The 17,377-nt window shown below is 38.9% G+C and overlaps 1 protein-coding gene across 1 annotated transcript in view; it reads left to right on the top strand.

The window, feature by feature from the left end:
* Positions 1 to 950: 950 nt before the first annotated feature.
* LOC124860923 (complexin-2) overlaps positions 951 to 17,377 on the top strand; it is a 54,526-nt gene continuing 38,099 nt past the window's right edge. Inside the window, exon 1 of the mRNA XM_047354532.1 lies at positions 951 to 1,147. The gene's annotated coding sequence lies outside the window, so the exon portion shown is untranslated. The remainder of the gene's footprint in view (positions 1,148 to 17,377) is intronic.

Below are 17,377 nucleotides of genomic sequence, written 5' to 3'. Positions count from 1 at the left end.
AAGCCAAGCCAACAATATTTATAAAGCACATTAAAAACAGCAGGCACTGAAGAGAGATCTTCAAGTGCTGTACATTAAGAATGAAGAAAATAACAGAAAAAAACCTTAGAATTATAACGAAATAAATTGACTAAAAGTGGAAATAAAGTACTTCAAAAGAAGTATAATATACAAGTAAATATAGCAAGAAATAAACACCTTTTGTGTTATTTCCTTGGATAGGAACATAATGTATATAATAATTTAATAATAAAATAAAAACAAAAATACAAATGTTTAGTTGTGACACTTTCCTAGAGTGAGGCATTGGCTACTACTGCCATGAACTTAATGCTTTCCTACCAATGAAACACATGGCCCTGTCTCAGTGTTTAACCCTGTCTCTCTTCTAAACATAGCTTTTAAACAAGCTTTTACTGTGATTAACTGTGTGCTCTTTCATTCTATAGGCTTGAAAACAGGCCCAGAGCTTATCTGCATAGCTGTTTTTCTCTCCTGGATGAGGCCACTAAAGGGGCTACTGTTGCCTTTAATGTTTGACTTTTCTTTTCCATAGAAAATATAAATAAAAGATAATATATATATAAATAAACTGTATTGAATTAAACTAAAGATCAAATATCAAATGCAGCCAAGAGTCAGTAAAAGCTGTGAAACTGCCCTTTAATTTTAGTTTAAATAAATGACTTCAGCATCAGTGTGGCACCCACCCCTGTGGAAGGAACATGCAAATGAGTGATGATATTAGATGATTGATGCCTTCTTTTATTTTGGGAGCTGTGACGCCTCCTTTGGCCATGTCGCCCTGGGTAGGGAGCAGCATTAGTCCTGCATCAACCTCCACTGTATATAAGTTTTTTAATTTAATTACTGAAACAAATGAACTTTTCCATGATATTTTTGTGTGTTTAAATGCACCCGTGTGTTTACAATCAAATGTTTTCTCATTCAGACCGAGCGGACATATGCTCTCTCTCCCGTCTTGGAGGAGCTGAGAGGAGGCTGTGAGGTAATGGTGCGCAGGAGGGGGTGTTGGTGGTGGCAGTGGTGGAGAGAGAGACGGGATATAGGACGGGCATCACACAGAGGTTTGGCTGCAGACTCGCCGGGATCCCTTTCGCCACCTCGCCCTCTCCAGAAGCATCAGGTCAGTGAAACCAAACGCACCGTGCGCGGAGACAATATCCTGGGAGGGGCTGCGGGGAGGGTCGCTTGGTGTTTTGCTGCTTTCTTTAAGGATGTGCTCGTCTGCTGCAGCTCGTATGGTTTCAGTGAGGCGAAGATGTGGAGGAAAAAGCAGCGCACAGTTTTGATCAACATTTTTATTATGTTACTGCTGTGTGACGGTGCAGATAAGCACATGCAGACAGCTGACGGGCGGCAGGTGTCCGCTTTCCTCCGCTGCAAAATGCGGGAAAACTGCGCGCTCTCCGTGCCGAAACCACGGGGTTTGTGTTTGTTCTGCACAAAACTGCGGATGATTATACTCCCTCCTCCGTCACCCACCTGCTCGGCGTCTTCTCCCTCCGTCCAGGTGAAGGCGGATCCTGCCGCCATACCGCCTGGATAAGAGTGGGTGATGAGAAAGAGGGGAAGAATAGGAGGTCGAGGTTTTTCCACCAAAAAAAAAAAAAAAAAATCATTGGTGGGGAGGAAGCTGGAGGCCGGCTCCGGTCCTCCGCAGTCACAACAGGCAGCAGCAGCATCTCGGCTGCTGATGGATGATGAAGAGTTTGAATTATTTATAGCAGCCATAGCATCGATTAGCTTTATTTAATTCGCCCCGGGGCTGCCACACTGGTAGGTGCTTTTTGGGCATCAAGGAAATACGATTTTCAATCAATAGGTGCGTGTGCGTGCCACCGTGCACGCGCACCTACAACAGACCCTGTTTGATGGGTGGTGTGTGGAAATGGGTGAGAGACAAGCCACAGTAACTCATAGTGATAGAGCAAAAATCATACCTTTATTTTGATGATTTACTTACATCTGGCTCATCTTTATTTTTAGGTTTATTTATTTTAGGTTTTGGGTTTATTTCTCTGTCTAGACAACAATAGAGTCGATTTCACAACACAAACAACAGCTCTCACAAAATTAAAAGAATAAAGCACTGTTTATTTTTAAGATCCTTGATTTAAATAATGTTTATTATTATTTAATTATTATTATTTCCTTAAATGATGAGTCCTTTTAGCTTACTCCCTTATGCAGGGGTCGCCACAGCAAGTCAGTACAACTTGCACACAGAGTTGGCTAGCTTTTACGGCAGATACCATTTCTGATGCAACCGAGATTGGAACCCGGGTCCCTGTGTCAAAGGCGCAGACCATTCCTGCATTCCTGCTTCATCACGAGAGGACTATCATATATATATATATATATTTTTTTTTTAACCTTTTCGTAGAGCAAAAGCAGCCACTGACTTCAAAGGAGCCAGACGCACCATACTGTTTACTAAACCGCTGTGAGGTCTGTGCATGCGTGGAAACCACTAAAACACACTAAAAAGAGCTAAAACAAACAGAAATGACAAGTTGAATTCTTTATTGATTTTCTCCCATGCTTAGCCTACGTTTAATTATGAAAATGGACTCATTTTGTTTCACTCTTCATGCCATCAAGAACATATATATACTCAAGTCATTAAAACTCCTTGTTATGGTTTTGAAAACACAGTTTCTTCTTAGAAACAGTACTATTATGAATCCATAAACAAATCGTTATGACTTTAGAAGGGAGCACAATAAGCCTTTACTGAGAGATAACTTGTTGATGTGAACTGTCTGTTCCTACTTTTCTGTTAATCATCCATTGCAGCTGGCTTAAATACCTGAGCTCAATTGCTCTGGGTTTATTCTGACTATTTGTAACACTGATTGTGTTCAGGGGTTGTTAGGCTGATGATTCTGCTTCCCTTGCCCGCTGTTATGTTTTGGTAACACCTTCGATAAACTGTTCAAAATCTCACGAGGCTTCTCAGAGCAGGAAAGAATGTGGATGAAGAAGACACACGTTCAGCTGAAATCTGTACCTCTCTCCGGCAAATACAGAGCACCGACCAGTGCTTATTTATTTTAGAGAAAATAAAAAAACAACAAAGAGCATCACACATTTTCTTTATATGACACCTGGGACATAGTCTAACTTAACAGGAGATGAAGTTTATTGCTTATAGAATGCCAGGACTGAAGGTTTCCAACACATCTTCACCTCAATATTTAATAATCCATTTGTCTTGTCTAGACTTTTTTTTATCTCAATCACTTGTTTATTTGATTGGTTGTGTACATCAGATGTTTTTTTTTTTATTTCAATTAAACAATTATCCATATTTTACTAATCCATTCTTGCTGATTCGTCGCCTCAACGTTGGGTCTAAACTAGACTTAAACCTGAGACTTTCTGTACCCATTCAGCGCATAAAAACTTAGTGTTCTGCTAAAGAAATCACAAACTGCACAGAATAATTTGTATTCAGATTTTGTCTTACACTTTGTCTCTTTTGTAATAATTTGCTTGACTCCATTTGAATTCCAACTCAGCAAAAATAACATGCATAACATGTATCAGCAACTGAACTATTATATGCTCCCATCACTGAGCTGCCTGCAATGTTTTGAGGAGAATATGCTTCCATTATCTGCATCATTGTGCTGTTGTCATACAAAAAACTGGCAGTGCCAAGCAGATGATTAAAGCTGCGGCATCGAACGGCATTTTTCTCCTGAGCAGTGACAGCTTTGAGTGACAGCGACACACACAGGTTCGCCCAGTCTGTTGGTCTCATCTGATGCTACAATCACAGGCCGCACACGGGAGCCGGCTCGGTTCTGATACGCCATCAGCCGTTGAAAAGTGAGACTCTTGTAGATTCCTTACACAGAGTGCTCCTTTGCAGTTTTTTTCCAGTTAATTTTTCTCAACATGACTAACAGAGAAACAAAAACAAAATTCAATCTTTTTGAAAATTAAAATATACAGTATGGATTTTCTCAGACTCCCAATATGAGGTTAGAATAATTTTCAACCACTGCATGAGGAGCTATTTGAGAAGTAGATGTTTAAAAGAAAGAGATGGGCAGTTAATGTTTGCAAAAGGCCCCAGTAGTAACTGCAATTTTTAAACCTTAAACACAAACTACACTCAGAAGACATTTCATTACATATTGCCTACCATACTGTGTGCAAATGTGAACCGAAAGGGAATTTGGACAGGTTTTCCTTTGTGCATTGTCTTTTTAAAACAAAGTGGAGCAGTGGAGCCTGAACCTTTGAGTCGTCAGAGTTGACATTTCTTGAGTTTTGACAGCTGTGCGCTGTGACACAAACTTGTGCAGCCAACAGACAAGATATCTATCAAACGGGGGAGAAGGGAGTAGCTGGTCCAGGAGAAAACAGCTCCTTCACGAGCTCAACAATGTTGTCTAGATCATAAACTGTTATCACAATTTTATTTCCCTTGTTGCTCTTTTTCTCTGTGTCTCTGTGTTGCTTTTATCACAGGACAAATATACATCATAGCTCACAGCATGGCAGTTTTGCACATATTACTTTGAAAACTCTTTCTGTTTTGCTGTGGATGAAAGTATTTCAGAGCGCAGGGCTGCCGGTGCTGTTTGCCATGTGAAAGCCTCAGTACAAGGTTCTCTGGTGAAGCTGGCGATGGGTCAACGGATGAAGGTTTTGGTCTAACAGCCCTGCTAGAGACCACTCTTGACAGTCTGTAGTTACTGGACATTAGTGCACAGACATGGGTACTAATATGTGTAAACAGACAGGGAGACAACAGCAGTTTGCTTAAAATAAAAGCATTTTTAAAATAAGAACAATGGTTATGGATTAGTTAACAAAATTAATAATTTAAGGCATTTTTCATTTTGTATTTCTGTTGATCACCATAAGCCTGTTCAGGTTGGACCAGGACATCTAAAGGTGTGTTTCCAATATACTAGGAACCTACTGTATTTGCCCAGAACTTAACTGCTGCAACGAGTAGGGATTATTTTACCTTTTTCCCATTTAATTTGTCTTTCTTTGTGATGAAAGGACAATACTCTAAACATGCAAAGTGCCTTTTTTTGTGTTCCAAACTGGTCAATTTTACTCCCTCCCTTGTTTATTGACCTCTACCATAAGTGTGAAAACAATAACTCTATTACCACATACTCCTAGGTACCTCAGCCTTTCTGTTAGGTGTATATGTTACTCTGCACATCTTTGCTCCTCTGTTTGTCTCAGGCAACCACCTGTCAGTCTCCTCCCACCTGCTCAGGTTCCCTCAGCAGCTCATCAAACATCTAGACTCCAAATCGATGAGTCATTCTGAAAAACTGAGTCACCAACGCTCATCTAGCTTTTTATGAGTCTCGCACCTGTGTTAGATTTCGTTTTTGTTTCCACTCACTGTAAAATATTTGACATTTATTGCTTCTTAATGACCACTCAGACAGTTAATGGGCTTTTGGTGGGCCGCGTCTCGCTATAACGCAACATGATTTTGACCTCTTCAATTTTCCGCTGGAATGACTAAACTCCCTCATAATTTTGCTCATATACTAGTCTGCATGTCCAGTGAGTAACAGGAGCTGCGTATTTCTAGGGCTTCAAATTCCATATTAGAACAAAACAGTTGCAACTCTTTTAGAATTAATGCCAAAACTGTTATGATAAATATATATTTGAATACCCTTTGTGGAAATATAGGCTCAGATGCAGCACCGGTGTGAACATGACCAGTTCTCTAGGTAACTCTGTGTTGTGTGATTACATCAAATTATTTTCTCCTGCTGAACTCAGCAGCCTGTGAGTTGTCTTCATCTCTCCACTTGTCTCTCTGTCGCTGATGCAAAGAGCCTCTGTTGCCCCGGTAATGACTCTTTGGCACCTGTTGCTGTGGATGGCCAAGTTGGCGTCAGTCAGATGGCCATGCGTAGTTGACTCTGGGAGGCAGAGCAGACTATGAGGCGCAGTCAGATAAACGAGATTAGAGACTGTTTTTACTGCTCTGATGTTTTCATTTCCTGTCTGTAGGTACTGCTTCAAGGAGAAAAATTGTCCCCTTTTTTGTTTTATTGCACAAACACGTTTCAAAAAGAAGCCAGGTTTGCTGAGAAGATCACTCCAAGAAGAAATATTCAGAATGGTATGTTGTTGCAATTATAGGATGGTTGTTAATGGATAAAAGCAGTTTTCAGACACAAAAATCAGTCATTGTCAAGCAAGTATTCTTTCATTGAGTGCAGAATTAATGTATCTTAACACAATTAGTGTTCAAAGGCATTTAACTGATCCAATTTGTTTAATTTAGTTCAAAGTGATATGTTCCTCATTTCATCAAATTTCCCTAAAATGCACCCAGAATTTCTTTCAGTATTTAATGTTATCCTGATCAATAGTTGTCCAGGATTTGAGTTAATGCGTCACAGTTTGGTCCACACCCCATGCTTCTTTAATTTCACTTATAAAGAAAAGTAAATAACCCTTGCTAAAACATACATAAAAAATCTACCCTAAGTGAGGAGGCTCTAAGTTGGCAAGCTCTATACATTGATGTGGGAACTATCTACTTTTAACTTAAGATTAAAACCAAAAGGCCATATCTTGAAAGAGCTTGATTAGGTTGAAAACTGGAAAGCGCCTTCAATAAACCAGTGTGAAAATACTGTTGTTACTCATAACTGTATTAAACACCCAATGGCATTTTCAACTCCATTAGGTGTTTCAAAGAGGTTAATTTTTTGGGGGCTAACAGTAATGTAGTAATAATAAAAAGTGATAACAAGGCAGCTGAGGATGCCTTTAAAAGTTGCTGAAGAATGATGTTACATCTAGAATGCCAACTTGGGCATTAATGCATGACACAAATTTCCAGTACTGTTACTCTGATGAGCACAGGCCTCCCCACAGCTGTGTCACCAGAGGAACCTATTCTGTTAGCAAGCCATGCGGTGCTTGTACAAGACTTATTTTTCTCCACACTATCAGTGGGTTTTGTTACTCATGCGTATTTAAGTACACTACAGTAATGTGGCTGTTAAAACAGCATTTCAAGGACACCATCCGTGTTGCCTTTCAAATGGTATGAGTGTGTTTGCAGTTAGTTTTCCCTCAACAACATGTTGTTTGGTCCTAAAAGGTTTAAACTAAAAGCTCCCACAGAGTCTGGCGTACTTGACTCCGCGGACATCCGCGCATTCTTGAGGCAGACTCAATGTGAACTTTAAGTGGATGTTCGCTGGACATGTGTCAGAGTTAGACACAATGATAAACTCAGACAAGGTATGCAGTGAAGACACAAGTGAGTCAAAGTTATCTTTGGCTGGCCAGGGAGAGACAGATCATTCTCTCAGAGGAGCTGCCCTGTGTCACAGCCTTTTATTAAAGAAAGAACAAAAAAACACTCATGTTACAACATCGTGAGTGTGGCTACACACAGTTTCACAAATACAAGTCCTACTGAATAAAACTGGTTCTGACCAGATACTGATACAGCACACATGTCCACATCTGGCATTCAAGGACACGTAGATTGGCTGGGGTGCGAACAGACTGCTTCCCAAACTCCTCCGCACACGAACAAGTTCCTGCTCAGTCTGCATAGCAACCACCCAAATGCAACTCTAAGACAAGATGACAATTTTGTTAATAGTTCATAAAAATACTTCAAAGATAAATGTAAAATGTATTCAAACCACTTCTATAAAAGTTCACCAAACTAAATAAATGAAAATGTCTTTTAATGGTAAATCATAAAGATAAAGAATCTTTTTAAACTAAGCAATGATAATTCATGTAGAAATCTCCCAACAGCATGTCCACACAAAGCTTAATATTTACAACCGCGTACACATACTCAGTGTCACACATTAAACTGCTCTGTAGGAAAAAATCTCGACATCGAACTGTTTTATATGTGACACCAAGAATTTAACAGAGCAAACTTTTCCATTTTAATTAGATATAAGTCTGGAAAACTACAGTTTTAAATTAGTTCCGCAACCACTGCATTCTTCACAGTTGGCATTTATAAAAAATCAGGCCAAAAACATGAATCAATTTATTCCAAGACTCATCTCCGACATTATCTGTGACACAGTTGATGTGCCCAGGCAATAGCTGGCTGGGAGACACTGCGTGTCGTCACGACTGGTTGCTTGGAGAATATGATGAAACTTGCACTTTAAATATATAACTCTCTGGGCCTTCCATATAGCTACCCGTTATCGCCTGTCGCTGTCATAGATCACCAGGAAGCCGCAACTTGTTCACAGTGCAGATTGAATACAAGTAGGCAAGTCTTATGGAATCCTGCATGTTATTATTTCCTGACATTCTTACATTACTTCTGTTTGGAGTGCTTTATATAGAATATTGAATTACTCGTTTTCTGTTGAAGTTATAAATAAAAGCAGTAAAATCTTATATGCCATGGAAAATACAATTCTACTTCCAAAAGACCATTCCCAAAGAGCCACTAGCTGCAAACCTGGCATTCAGTAGATTATCAGTTGAATGATGATCTTTCAGGTTCTTGGTCGGATCTTTGCAGTGCTTTTTCCCAGTTCGTAAAGTCATGGCTTTTAGATACTATGCATTTGTGAGATTTTTTGCCCATTCCTGCTTTTCATACATACATACAGTACAGTTTGTTGGTATGGTCACGTAGAGGAAAGAAAGTGCGCTAAAAAGAAGCGAAAGTCCCCCTCTGAAACAGTCTCAAAACGTTTGGAGATCTGTGAATCAATACCACTTTAAAAGGTCCCAAGAAGGCCTGGCTGCTTAAATAAAAAACGTAATGGAAATTAGAGGTGGTTTAAAACCTTTGCATGCTATCTGTGTTCTATGGTTAAGGAGTCTGTAGGTATTCTAGTAAATAAGAAATATTGGTATCAGGAACAAAAGACAACCTTGTCCAGCCCTTGTTTGTTGTGGCCAATAGATTTAGTAATTATGTTATTTGGAAAATTTAGCATTTTTCTGAATTTCCACAGGTTATGGTAAGATTTTAATTTATCCAAATTCTGCATTTCATTGGTTTAATCTTTTTATTTGTTCCAGTTTTTTTTCAGTATACTTTCTCACACTTTAACCAAATCAGCAATAATTTCATGCAGTTTTTTTTAGCAGTAATTTTCCATGAGATTTGTGTCCACAGGTGTCCTCTGACCAAGCTCCACCCCCACATTTCAACCAGAGCTCAATGTGTTGTGTCACCCATCAGAAAACTCAGTTTATTGTTCATTCAGGCATATAATGACTCTTCATCCTGAATCCCCTGCTAATTACCAGCACAGCAGGCTTCAAGCCATCGTTAAAGAAGTTGAGGTTGGTTCACGTGGGGGCTGCTTTGAAGCAGCTTTTTATGTTCCTCATGAAGTGGTGTTGTTTGGGGGTTCCTTTAAGGCGCCTGTTCAACATGCCGCTGTCACTGCATTTACCACGGAGCTCCTTACACTGACCGTCAGTGACAGGAGATGAGGCAGGTCTTTGGCCTTCCCTTAGTGTTCAACACTATGTTAAGCAGGGTTGGTAGCAGCATCTCTTTGGCCTGGAACAAAAAGGGGGTCACAAAATAGAACCAGGCCAAAGCTAAATGCATCAGGGATGATCAAACACACGTAATGACTGTTAGACAAATTAAGAAATGTGTTTAAAACATGCACATAGGATTTGGACACATATTATCTTGAAAGGGGTTACGTTACTGTCTCCCCTAAGTTAGGAGATGTCTTAGGAGGTTTTCTTGAAGGTCCTTTCAGAGCCTGATATCAATGCTCTATACTGGTACATACCTTATGGTATGTACTGTAGACATACTGTAGGCAAGATGAAAATATAGGTTGGGACTATTTTAAAATAATTTCTAATCAGATTCACCACATTTTCCCAATTTTCTTAATGCATTCAGAATCTTGTCTTGTCTGTCCTGGGCTAGCTAAATCATTCATCCATACACAGGCCCACACTGAATATCAAACTAGTTTTTTGTAGGGATCTACCAAAACATCTGCTGTTCACTGAAATCAGATGAATTTCTAGTTTAAATTAGCCTTAATCCAACATCTGTTGGTTGAAAACTTAAAACTCCAATCTGTTTTTTCAGTCAGTCAACACACCCTACATAGGCGACTGTAGTTCAATGGGAAGAACACACTGCTACATGTTGATGCGTCCCTGGGCAAGGCACTTAACCCCACGTTGCCTACCAACTCCTAAATTACTTTCCGAGTTGCCTACCAACCATTCACACACCGATATCAGCTTGTGTGAATGTGAGAGCAATTGAGTGAATGTGGCTGTAACATTGAGCGCTTAGAGTGTTCGGTATAAAAAGAAAAGTGGTATTTAAATTCTGTCCATTTACTAGGTTGTGACAACATTCTTCGCATTGGACGCTGTTACTGTAGAAAGAACAATCAAATAGCAAGACGTTTTGCATTAAATAGAAAGCTAAGTAGAGTAAAAACAGACCGCTCTTTTATTCTTTTGAGCATTCAAACTCTGTCATTGAAATTACTAGATTTATTAATCCAGTCTTTTGGAAATCTCAGAACAGAGGCTGGCTATTGCGTTTTTGTAATGTGAGCCACGCTAACTGCACTAATCACTAATGTGGCTTTAATCCTGCAGTTTAAAATGTCTGCTCCAAATGATTCTTTTTTTCTAAAACAATAAAAAAGAAGTAAAACCTTGTTTTAAAGTGATTGCTTTCTCACACGGTGGTGTGACATTGCCTCTTTTCCATAAATAACCAATGAATGCTAATGGCAGGAAAACCAGAAAAACATATTTTGATGGTGTTCATCTATCTTCTTTTTTTACATTTTCAAAGAGAAATTGTGAATGGCTATAATCTGTACTGGCAGGTCAAATCTTTACAAAAATTGAAAATCACCCATACAATGTTGTTTATTTTAGTTTTTCATACCCTGTAGGGCAAAAATGCTGCAATTATATACAAGTTTTACAAGCATACAAGGGCTTGATATGTTAATGTAGATTGTTACAAACAAATACAAAAACCACTTGAACTAACTGAACCGATTTCAAGCATCCTGCATGCCAAGGTGAGTTAAACTTCATCAGTGCAGATGGTGTAGCGTGAGATTAAGTAAGCCTATTATTGGGTAATTACTGGCCTATTTGAATTAATGTTTGACATGTCTGAAAAATGTGTGCTAACGTGATTTATCTGGTGATCAAATTGTGTTTGCTACGGTAAGAAATTCATTGTATGGTGAGCGTTATTTTCTTATGGCAGCTTGTCTGCATATAAAGCATAAGACATTTACTCCACACTTGGAAGTTGTGCGGAGGGCATTTAATACTTTCTTTTAAGAAACTAAAATACATTGGTTGCAGGTTATGTGGATTTGCTGATAGCTAGTGAGGCATAAACAGCTTTATAAGCTGTCTTTCAATGCCACAATTTTAAACTCAACAGAGCTGTTCTATACAGCTCTTTGCTGAAGAAACATACCTGGACTATTGTTCTCCCAAAGCCCGAGAGCATAATTGGACATGTTAAACAGAACTTTTACATCTTTAAATTAACTGAAATTATCTTTTAACATGATTATCTTGTACTTGTAAAGTTGTCCTCAGTAAACAGCAGCACATAGTACTAATAGAAAACAAAGATTGATACAAAAGTAAAACAAAAATTAATAAATACATTGTATTACAGATATTAATTTTGCTTATCTAACCATAACCAGGGCATAAAATTAATGAACAACCCCAACTGCCTCTTGACATATCCAGATAAATGTCAAGGAATAATTAAGAAATGATCAAAATTCAACCTTAAAGATCATCTCTCTGGTGTTAAGAGATTTTCATTTGGATTGTTTTGTCAGATCAAAAAAATCAGGAAATAATTGAACTAATCCCAGGTGACATAAATGAAGAATCCAGTGTTTTCTGCTTTGCTTGTTTGTCTGTTTAGCTCTCCATCTCTGAGCAGCATTCATCACTGTACTTGAGCAGTTGGCAGGCGTAACAGACTCGCCACCCACACAGCCTCACCACCTACCCTCCCAGCATGCCGCTGGCCACTTACCACAGCCCTCTTAACCCTGATGGAGTTAAGAGGAGGGGCCGGCAAAGTGAGCACTTATCGACAGAAAAGGACAAAAAAACTAAAATGAGAAACAAACAGTGCTAATATTCTGCAGCAATCTGTCACCATGTCCCCACTGAATGTGTCACATTGTGTCTTATATTATCCTGGGACAGCTTTGAAAAATGAGACTCCTCATCTCAATCCAGGTCATTCATGTGTGGGTAACATTTGTAACTTATTTTTTGTGCTGTTACATCACAAAAGAGTAGTAACTTAAAGGAACTTTGACTTAAGAGGTTTCCTCTAGATTATTATTTAAATCTGAAGACTTTAGTGGGAATGGTTCCACATATTACTGTGATTACACACAACTACTTTCTTTAATTAACTGAGTTTGTGTACTGCACTTGTTGTGTTTGACCCACATCTGTCCTGCATGATGGAGCAGGTAGTCTGACTGCACAGAAAATGCTGAGTGTCCATGTATTATGTAGGTTTGTCTCTCTTAGGATGTCGGTCCCACAAAAACACCACAAGAAAATATCTCTTATAAGTACACCCTATTATCCAACAACTTGGAGCCACCTTTAGAAGCAATAATTCCCAGTAATAGTTTTCTGTATGACTTCATTAGTCTCCCATTTTGTTGTGGAGGAATTGTGTTCCACTCTTCCTTCCAATATTGCTTCGGTTTATTCAGATTTACAGGCTTTTCCACACTTGTTTTTAAGTCCCCACTACTGCCTTTTAGTTAGGTTAAGGTCTGAACTTTGACTGGGCCATTGTAACACCTTAGTTGTTGTTATTTTAGCCATTCTGTTGTAGATTTGCTATTTTGTTGGGGATAATTGTCCTGTCAATGATCCAGTTTGGTTCAAGCTTTAGTTGTCAGACACATGGGGTAATGGTCAATTCAATGGCTGCATGGTGCCCAGGCCCTATGGCTGCAAAATACCCCAAATCATCAGTTCACTACCACTGTGTTTGACAGTTGAATTGAGGTGTTTGTGTTGATATGCAGTGCTTGTTTCTTCCAAACATATTGCTCTGCATTATGGCCGAAAATCTCTATTTTGTTGTTATCTGTTCGAAGGAAATTATTCCAGAATTATAGAATTAATTTACATGCAGCTTTGCAAACTTAAGTCATGCTGCCATATGCTTTCTTCTTTAACCCTTCTGAACAAGATGTAAGTGTTCAGTCTTTTTCTTACTGCTCTAACTTTAACATTTAAAATGCAAATGGATGCCCGTTGAGTCAGAACATTTACTCCTGTTTTCCACTTGTAAATAATATTTTTCCTTTCCAGAATGATGGACTTCAAATACTAAGAAAATTTACTTTTTAACCCTTCACAGATTAAATTGCAGCAACATCTCTGAGGTCATTGCTGATGTATTTCCATCGTGTGAACAGACACCTGTAAATTCCAGAGCTGTTAGATGTTTTACTTTTATCGAGGTGATCACACTGATAATGATCAGTTAATCAAGCAAGAGTGCACTTACGTTTTCACACACAGCTGTTTTATTTTGGCTTTGTAAAAATCAAGTGTTTTTGTGCACTTGAGGGTTGAGTAATTTTCTATTATAAAAAAAGAATGGGGAGCACTTTATTTGCTGACTGTGTTCACTTAATAGCTAAAGAATTAAAACTAAATGAAACTAAAATAAAAACAAGCACTGTTTTATGAGTGAGTGTTTTTCACATTAAGGAGCAAAGACAGAGGCTTTCGGACCTGTTTTTTAAAATTTTGCTTCACTCTAATTAAAATAATATTGGGAAATATTTTCCGGAGCTTTATGTCTTTGATAAGATGTGTGAAGAGTTTGACTTAAATTTAAGTATAATCTGATTAATTTAGCTCTGTACTGCCTTTGCTGCTTTGTCTTATAATTGTCTTCTCTTCTTCCTGGATTGGTATCCTTGTCTTCCTGACATTTTCATCCTCTCCACCCTCCTTTCCTTCCTGATTATCCCACTTGCATCCTTTGTCCTTATTTGTCTTTTAATGTCTTCCCTCTCATCTCTTTTTCTCTCTGTCTTTTTTTTTTCCCTTGCATCAGTCACATGACTTAAAGACAAATGAATGAATGCCTCACTGGTGATACATAGCCTCCTTTCTGCCCCTCCATCGACCATCCCCTGAAGGGAACAGGCAGGGAGGTCTGCAGATACATGGACTGTATCAAAAGTAGCCAGAGCAATGCTTCCATTTCTAAACATCAGTGTCAAGAAGTGACAGAATATCCTGAAGTTCTGATTCTTTCGTTTCTGGATTCACTTTCCACAAATAAGACATGTAATAATATACTTAAACTCTATTCAAAATACAACCTGCTGTGTCAGTGTAGCTTGTTGAGGTTTTGTAAGCTGTTTTGTAGCTTATAACTCTTATCTATGATTTAAAGATTGTTGCTTAGTTAACCAATTAATTTAACTTGGATCAAACATTTTGCACCACTGAAACAAATTGTGTACACTTGCCTACAAGGATCAATTCATCCAAGCCTATACTATTGTCTTATACTTATTCAACATGAATTGTGAGGATTGCTAGTAGGGCTTTATTAAATGACATCATTTATTTTTCCTGAACATCATGTTTCATTTTATACCAAGAACATAGCTAGCAGCGTTTTAATTTAACAAAATGTTTCCAGCTCTTCAGATGGTTAAATACATGCCTGTAAGATATTTGGAAGGAAAATCTTTCATTCTTTTCATTCTTTCTTTTTTAAAACAAGGTAACCTGCTTTTGTAAAAGTAAAGAATCAGTACTTTCTTTTTTAAAATTGAAGAACTCTAGATATTAACTTGAAAATTTAAATTTGCACTAGTCACTTATCAAAGATGTTCAGAGAGCTATTGAGTTATGGCAAAATTTAATCTAAAACAGCCCCAGTGTTGGTGATAAAATCCCACTTTGCTTCTGAAGAGGTTTTGCAGTAGAGGAATTTACTGAAGTGGCAGGCTAGCACGGCCTCTCTTCCTCTTTTTTTTTATATGACTCTTTGATTACTCAGGTCTTCACATTTTCTTGTGGTTCAAGTCAATCATGTGCACGCAATTTGCAGAACATTTAGTTGTTTTTTCTTGATGTCAGTGTCAGGCAGAAATTACCCTAGGGTCATTGAAGCTGGTTACATAAAAACACGGACAGCTTCTATTTACTGGGCATCTCTATTCCAAAGACTTCCAGCAACAATGTGTCATAATATTAACTCCAAATCCAGACACAAATTAAGCAACATGACATCGGTTTGTATGCTGATGACATCCTACTTTATCTTCAGCATCCCTCAGTTCCACCATATAAAAACGTCCTCCTGACAGTGTTAAACTTCAGTTTAACTCTTGCAGATTTAGGTTTAAAGTAATATTTAAATTTTACCAACATGTTTGTTTCTGACTGGAAGTAATATTAATGTGGTGGAGGGATCCCACTTGAGCCCCTATTTGAATCTAATAGAGAATTTGTTGAGGGAGCAAAAGATTAATGTGATGGCAAGGAGGCCATCCAATGAGCCTCAAAGACTTTGAAACTCTAAGCACATAATATGAATCATCATAAATACCAGTGGAAACATGCAAAATGCTTATTAGGAATTTAAAAAAAGTGCTTATTTGCTGTATTACCAATAAATGCTTTTATATTTATTTTGACAAGGATATAAATGTTTGTCAACATACCGGTTTTGTCTAAATAATTTTTTTTTTTTTTATACTCATTGTACATTATCTTATCTTTTGAGGAAATAAATGTCTGATTTTCTATGAGAAACATATTTCTTGGTTGAAAGAATTTTTTTATCTTGATCTGCCAGTAGGCAGACAAGAAAGACGGGCAAAGAGAGAGGGTGAGACATTCGGAAAAGTTCACCAGGTCTGGGACTCGAACCCAGGACAGGCTGTATTGAGGACTATAGCCTTTATATGTGGTCACACGCTTAACCCCTACACCACCTGCGCCATGCCCAGCAATCCCCATTTTCTCCGACAAATACAAAATCAGCTCCGTCCCTCATGATATCCTGGAGCCGTCTTGCTGCCAGTACACAACGTGCATAGCTCCACATCTACAGGTCCTTCCCTAAAAATTAGCATATTGTGATAAAGTTCATTATTTTCTATAATGTAATGATGAAAATTTAACATTCATATATTTTAGATTCATTGCACACTAACTGAAATATTTCAAGTCTTTTATTGTCTTAATATGGATGATTTTGGCATACAGCTCATGAAAACCCAAAATTCCTATCTCACAAAATTAGCATATTTCATCCGACCAATAAAAGAAAAGTGTTTTTAATACAAAAAACGTCAACCTTCAAATAATCATGTACAGTTATGCACTCAATACTTGGTCGGGAATCCTTTGCAGAAATTACTGCTTCAATGTGGCGTGGCATGGAGGCAATCAGCCTGTGGCACTGCTGAGGTCTTATGGAGGCCCAGGATGCTTCGATAGCGGCCTTTAGCTCATCCAGAGTGTTGGATCTTGAGTCTCTCAACGTTCTCTTCACAATATCCCACAGATTCTCTATGGGGTTCAGGTCAGGAGAGTTGGCAGGCCAATTGAGCACAGTGATACCATGGTCAGTAAACCATTTACCAGTGGTTTTGGCACTGTGAGCAGGTGCCAGGTCGTGCTGAAAAATGAAATCTTAATCTCCATAAAGCTTTTCAGCAGATGGAAGCAAGAAGTGCTCCAAAATCTCCTGATAGCTAGCTGCATTGACCCTGCCCTTGATAAAACACAGTGGACCAACACCAGCAGCTGACACGGCACCCCAGACCATCACTGACTGTGGGTACTTGACACTGGACTTCTGGCATTTTGGCATTTCCTTCTCCCCAGTCTTCCTCCAGACTCTGGCACCTTGATTTCTGAATGACATGCAGAATTTGCTTTCATCCGAAAAAAGTACTTTGGAACACTGAACAACAGTCCAGTGCTGCTTCTCTGTAGCCCAGGACTGGGGAATGTGGCACCTGTAGCCCATTTCCTGCACACGCCTGTACACGGTGGCTCTGGATGTTTCTACTCCAGACTCAGTCCACTGCTTCCACAGGTCCCCCAAGGTCTGGAATCGGCCCTTCTCCACAATCTTCCTCAGGGTCCGGTCAACTCTTCTCGTTGTGCAGCGTTTTCTGCCACACTTTTTCCTTCCCACAGACTTCCCACTGAGGTGCCTTGATACAGCACTCTGGGAACAGCCTATTCGTTCAGAAATGTCTTTCTGTGTCTTACCCTCTTGCTTGAGGGTGTCAATAGTGGCCTTCTGGACAGCAGTCAGGTCGGC

This window comes from Girardinichthys multiradiatus, chromosome 23 (assembly GCF_021462225.1).
Source record: "Girardinichthys multiradiatus isolate DD_20200921_A chromosome 23, DD_fGirMul_XY1, whole genome shotgun sequence".
Classification (NCBI taxonomy): Eukaryota; Metazoa; Chordata; class Actinopteri; order Cyprinodontiformes; family Goodeidae; genus Girardinichthys; species Girardinichthys multiradiatus.
The sequence above is the reverse complement of the archived record's forward strand: the minus strand, read 5'-3'. Positions and strand labels throughout refer to the sequence as shown.